Source organism: Perognathus longimembris, chromosome 18 (assembly GCF_023159225.1).
Source record: "Perognathus longimembris pacificus isolate PPM17 chromosome 18, ASM2315922v1, whole genome shotgun sequence".
In the NCBI taxonomy this organism is placed as follows: Eukaryota; Metazoa; Chordata; class Mammalia; order Rodentia; family Heteromyidae; genus Perognathus; species Perognathus longimembris.
In genome coordinates, this window is record NC_063178.1 from 44,641,780 (window position 1) to 44,647,927 (window position 6,148).

Genomic DNA, 6,148 nt, shown 5'->3' on the forward strand with positions numbered 1-6,148 from the left:
CTCTTTTTTAAGATGCATCACCTAGGAGTCTAATGGCTTTGAAATGTAATTTCCATTTCCAATGATCTTGCCACTTCTGGCATGGAGACAATACAGTAATGCTGAAAAAGCCTCTATACAGTCCTGTTAGTGTCTTAAAGAATCTAAAAGCTGGGACCAGTAAAATCCACAGAAGTTCACTCTTGCCTTTAAGAACTTTTGAAAACTGTTTAAAAAAAAAACAAAACTGGGCAGGAACCTAAATTCTGAGACCAAATGTGAAAGTCAGATTTTGTGGTTCTCAGTGGCAATGGGGACTTTCCAAGGGAAGGGGTGGGGAGGACTGGGGTATTCAGAGATTGTTTCTCTTGTTGGCTTTTCTGTCTCACTGATTTTCATCTACCACATCCTGCAGCGCTTCCTTATTCTGCTCTTCACCGTCCCTGCATGTCTGAAGTCCATAGTGTCAGATTATCACATAACAACTGCACGATAAGTGTAGAGTCCTTATAGCTTTCTTCACTCAGAGTATCCAGATCTGCAATTGCATCATCAAAAGCTGCTTTTGCCAACCTGCAGGCCCTGTCAGGAGAATTAAAAATTTCATAGTAGAATACGGAAAAGTTGAGAGCAAGACCTAAACGAATTGGATGCGTTGGTGGAAGTTCTGTCATTGCAATATCACTAGCAGCTTTATAAGCCACTAGGCTGTTTTCCACTGCCTCCTTCCGGTCTTTTCCTGTGGCAAATTCAGCCAGATACCTGTGGTAGTCCCCTTTCATTTTATAATAGAAAACATTGGACTCGCCAGTGTTAGCTGCTGGAATATGGTGTTTGTCGAGTACATCCAGAATGTCACAACAGATTAACTTTACTTCAGTCTCAACCATTTGCCGATATTCCTGAATTATTTTTAGTTTGTTTTCTCCTCCCTTGTTTTCTTTTTTCTGTTCGATGCTGCTAATTATTCTCCAGGAGGCTCTACTAGCTCCAATCACATTTTTATACGCAACAGATAGGAGATTTCTTTCTTCAACTGTCAGCTCCACATCCATTCCTGCTACTTTCTTCATTGATTCCACCATTTCGTCGTATCGCTCAGCCTGCTCAGCCAGCTTCGCCTGGGACACCAGAGCTTCCCGATCATCCATAGCGGCAGCGGCTCCGGCAGGGTCTGCGGGAAGGATGGAAGCGGATTGCGTCTACCACTCTCTCTCCCTCTCGCTCTGCATCCAGGCAGCAAAAATGGCGGCACCTCCATCCCTGGTTAGCTTTTCAATATTCTCTTTTGGAGAAATTCCAAAATAAAAAATTAGGATGAAATCAGTTGGTTCTTTTTGCTTCATGTTTGTACTTCCTGTTAGTTATTATTGGTTGACTCTGCTTTTTCTTTCCAAACTCTGGAGTAGGGTAGGAATACTAGGGTCTAAGAAGCCTGAATTCTGCTTCTAACACAGAGAAAAGAAGCATAACTCCACAAGGCCACTGCAGAGTCTGACTTACAGTCTGTGCTTCCTGCTCCTTCAGCTTTGAGGTTGCTATAGGGCCAGATCTGAAGATCGCATCATTTGTTTATTTCATTTATTTATAGTGATTGATTCTTATGGACACGTGGACTTTACGTTTTTACCCAACCATATTTTTCCAATATTTCCTGAGGGACAAAACAAATTAAAAAAGAAAATAAATGTTAATTTCCATCCATCATCCTGTGTGGTGATTATAATCCCAATCATCTCGCTTTTCATCAATAATTGTAATATGAATTCCAATGAAGAGGGAGATAGAAAATCCTCCTGTCCATGGGTATCGATATCTGAATCCAATCAATAGATCAATGCAAATGGTGGGAAATGGACACCATCAGGGTTTGATGACCAACTCATGGAGGAAAGAGGAAACAAAAAGAAAGGGGAAATATTATACACTAACAATAATAGGGTAATCTAAATTACATTAAAATTATAAAAAAAAGAATTATAAATTACATGCAAATTATAAATAATTGTAATAATCATGAATTATATAAATTATCAATGATTTATAATTCTTATATACTATGTGTGATAATACATACGTAATAGGTATAAAAAGACATACGAATTTATTACATATGGAAATATATGTAATAGACATGAAATGACGTACAAATAAGAGATATCACATATAAATATATATGAAAGTAAGATGCACATAAATACATAATATACCACATGCAACGTGGGACAGAATAAATCTATATATACATATAAAGAATAATAGATGATGTACATCATAGAATATGTATAATTAAAAATAAAAGATACTGAACAATGATGCCACATCAATCACAGGGCATAATAATTATACTAATAATATATTTAGGAAAATTACAATATGGATAACATATATACAGTATACATAATTATAACAATAATAAATTATATATAATTTATAAATACAATAATTATAACAAATATAAGTTATATAGAAATCGTACATAACTATAATAATTACTAATTATTAGTAATTGACAATAGTAATGCCAAAAAAATAAAAGCCAACCATATGGGCGGATAAGTCTGTTTAGATTCATCCTTTATTTAAAACATTGAAAAAGGGGCTGGGGATATAGCCTAGCGGCAAGAGTGCCTGCCTCGGATACATGAGGCCCTAGGTTCGATTCCCCAGCACCACATATACAGAAAACGGCCAGAAGGAGCGCTGTGGCTCAAGTGGCAGAGTGCTAGCCTTGAGTGGGAAGAAGCCAGGGACAGTGCTCAGGCCCTGAGTCCAAGGCCCAGGACTGGCAAAAAAAAAAAAAAAAAACATTGAAAAAGAAAAGGAAATATCAGGTAATTGACAATAATAAATAATAAATAATGTGAAATAATAAATAATCATAAAGCAAATAAGTATAATTTTAAAGAATTATAATTCTAAATTACATAAAAATTGTAAATAATTGTAATCATAAATTAGATAAATTATAATAATAATATTTTTTTAAATTATAAATATAAATCACGTTAACAGATACATAATTATACATTACTAATAAATTATACTTAGAATAACAATAAATAATTACAAATTTTATATAAATTACAAATAATTATACATTCTTAATTATAACTACAATTCATTACAAGGATATATTATAAATTACTATAAAACTGTACGTTAATTATAAATAATTATGATTATAAATTATGTATAATTTTTAAATTATTAATAATTATAATCATGATTCTAAATGACATTAAAATTATACATAATAGTAATTGTTCAATATATACACATCATAATGATAAATGACAATAAATTATATACACACCAAAAATAATGATCATCATAAATTATGTATATTGACAAGTAATTATGATTATACCCATTATAAATTATATGTAAATTATAACTTATCATAAATTATCAATAATCATTATTATGACAAATAATTATGTTATAGATAAATTATAAATAATTATAATCTTACATTATATATTGATTATACATAATTACAATCATTATAAATTATACATAACTTGTAATTACAGTAATTTCAAATTATATATAATTAATAATTATAATGAATATGAATAATTATAATGATATATTATATGTAATTATTACCAAACATTATATAGAAATTATATAATTATAAATAATTAATAATTATAAGTACAAATCACAATTACGATTAATTACTCTTATAAATTACGTAGAAAGGATGAACCACAGGATGGAGGACAATGATGTCACCACCCAGAATTGTGGGTAATCAATACCCTGCCCTGTTTCGCATGCACACTGGAGCCCAGAGGGTCCCCACTAGGCAGTCCAGCCTGCTGTGCATGTCCAAAAACATCTGGTCCCCCTCCGCCCGGAGGTTCAAACTGTTGCACATGCGCAATGGTGCCTGATCCCCCTCTGCTCAGCAGTCCAACCTGCTGCACACCTGCAGTTTGCCTGGCGCCTCCCCGCTGGGCGGTCCAGCGTGCTGCCTACCTGCAGTGGCACCTGGAGGCTCCCCGCTTCACACTGCAGCCTGTCATGGTGCACTAACACCTGGTAACTCCCTGCTCCGCAGTGTAGGCTGTTGCACATGCACACTGGCACTGGGAAGCTCCCACGTGGCGGTCTAGCCTGCTGCACACATGCGGTGACACCTGGTCCACTCCTGCTGTGCACACGAAGTGAAGCCTCCTTGGCTGTGTTGCATCCCCAGCCCCACTGGCCCATGCGCAGCAGGCTGGTGTGGAGGGCGGTGGTCACCGCCTGATGACACAACAAGCGGCATTCTGTTCACTGTGATGATGCCAGGAAGTGAAGCAGTTGAAGCTGTGGCGGTGGCGGCTGGCGGAGCAGGTTTCCACAGATGAAGTGGATGTGGCCTCCTCCATGACAACGCCCCCTCCCTATCAGCGGATACCTGCAGTGGGTGCCTGGGCTTGTGCGAAGCGCCTTTAAGCTGCGGGTCTGGGGTCGAGAAGCCAGGAAGCCCGGGATTTGAGTGCTTGAGGGAGCAGGGCCAGGAGGATGGGAAGCCTTCTGTGGGCAGGGCCTAGGGGCAGTGAGGCGCTTGGGGGCGTGGTCTAGGGTCCGTGCATTGGCATGGGGGCGGGGCCGGGTGGGACATCCTTGTGATATGGTGGGCGGGGTCCTGCGGGCATTAGCGACTCCGGGGCGGGGCCTGGGGGAAGTGAGGCTCCAAGTGGAGTCCTAGGGGCATCCTGAGGTGGCTGGCAGGGCCCAGTGGGCCTCAGCACCTGGGGGTGGGGCCTAGGGGACTTGAAGCTTGTCGAGGTGCCCAGAAACATCATTGTGACGTGGTGGGTGGGGCTTAAGAAAATGGAGGAGTGTGCCTGGTGTGGTGTCACAGTGGGCGTGGCCATAGAGCTGGACTGTCGTTGGGGCATGGGTGGCCTGGCCTGCCTGAGGCTTTGGGGTCAAGGCCTGATAGGAAGTGGAGTATAGGGGGTTTGGCTTGGTAAGAGGTGAGGCCTTGGGGGTGTGGCCTACCAAGAGGTGGTTCTTGGGGCCAAGACCTGGCTGGAGTGAAGAGGCTGTTTTGCTGGGGGCGTGGCCTGGCTGGTTTGAGGGCTTGGAGGAGTGGCCCAGTTGGAGGTGAAGCCTTGGGGTCATGGCCTGCCTGATCTGAGGGCTTGCGGGCATGGACTGGCAGGGGGAGGCCTTGGGGGCATGGCATGGTTGGCAGAAGTGGTGTCACTGGGGGCGTGGCCTGGCAGAAGTGATGATTTTGGGTGGGGGCATTGCCTGGCATCCCTGTGCTCCTCAGGGGCGTGGCCTTGCTTATTACAGTTTTATTGACTTCTATCCTGTTTACATTCGTATTTATTTATTTATAACTTATGTATTTTAACATTTATCAGTTACTTATGATTTATAGTGTTTATCATTTATAGTGTTTACCATTTATAATGCTTATCATTTATAATATTTGTTATTTGTTATGTGATTTGTTTATTTACTTATAATTTATATTAGTTATTATTTAAAGTGTTTATCATTTATAATGTTTATCATTTATTGCTTATTAGTGATTTACTGATTCATATTTTATTTATATTTGTTTTTATTTATTTATAAAATTATAATACTTATTCATTATTTACTTATGATTTACAGTATTTATCATTTACAGTGTTTAATCTTTATAGTATTTATTTGTATTTACATATTTGTATTTAATTATTTATACCTTATTTATTATAACATTTATCATTTACTTAAGATTTATAGTATTCATCATCTACAGTGTTTATCATTTATAATATTTTTATTTATTGGTAATTGATTTTAATATTGTGACATTATTTTTTATTTATTTTCTAGAAGTTGAAAAGTTCTGGAAGTCTTTGGAAAACATGAAGAATAAACAACCAGAACTCAGCAGAATGTGGTCTTCATTTCCTTTTTTTTCTCCTCTATTTCTATTTATTTCTCCAGGCCCTGAGATCATTGTATTATGAAATGTCTGGTGTCAGAGAGATAGACAAGGAGACAGACAGACTCACAGGCAGACAGACATATAGACACATACACAGACAGACTCAGAGACAGACCGGTGGACAAGGAGACAGAAAGACAAACTCACAGCTAGACACAGACAGACAGGGAGACAGACTCACAGACAGAAAAGACAGACCTGCATACATTGGAAGGCAGA

At 38.6% G+C, this 6,148-nt stretch overlaps 1 pseudogene; it reads right to left on the minus strand.

Annotated features, from left to right (window-relative positions):
• Nucleotides 1-345: 345 nt before the first annotated feature.
• Nucleotides 346-1,152, minus strand: LOC125367230 (annotated as a pseudogene).
• Between the last annotated feature and the right edge of the window lie 4,996 nt (nt 1,153-6,148).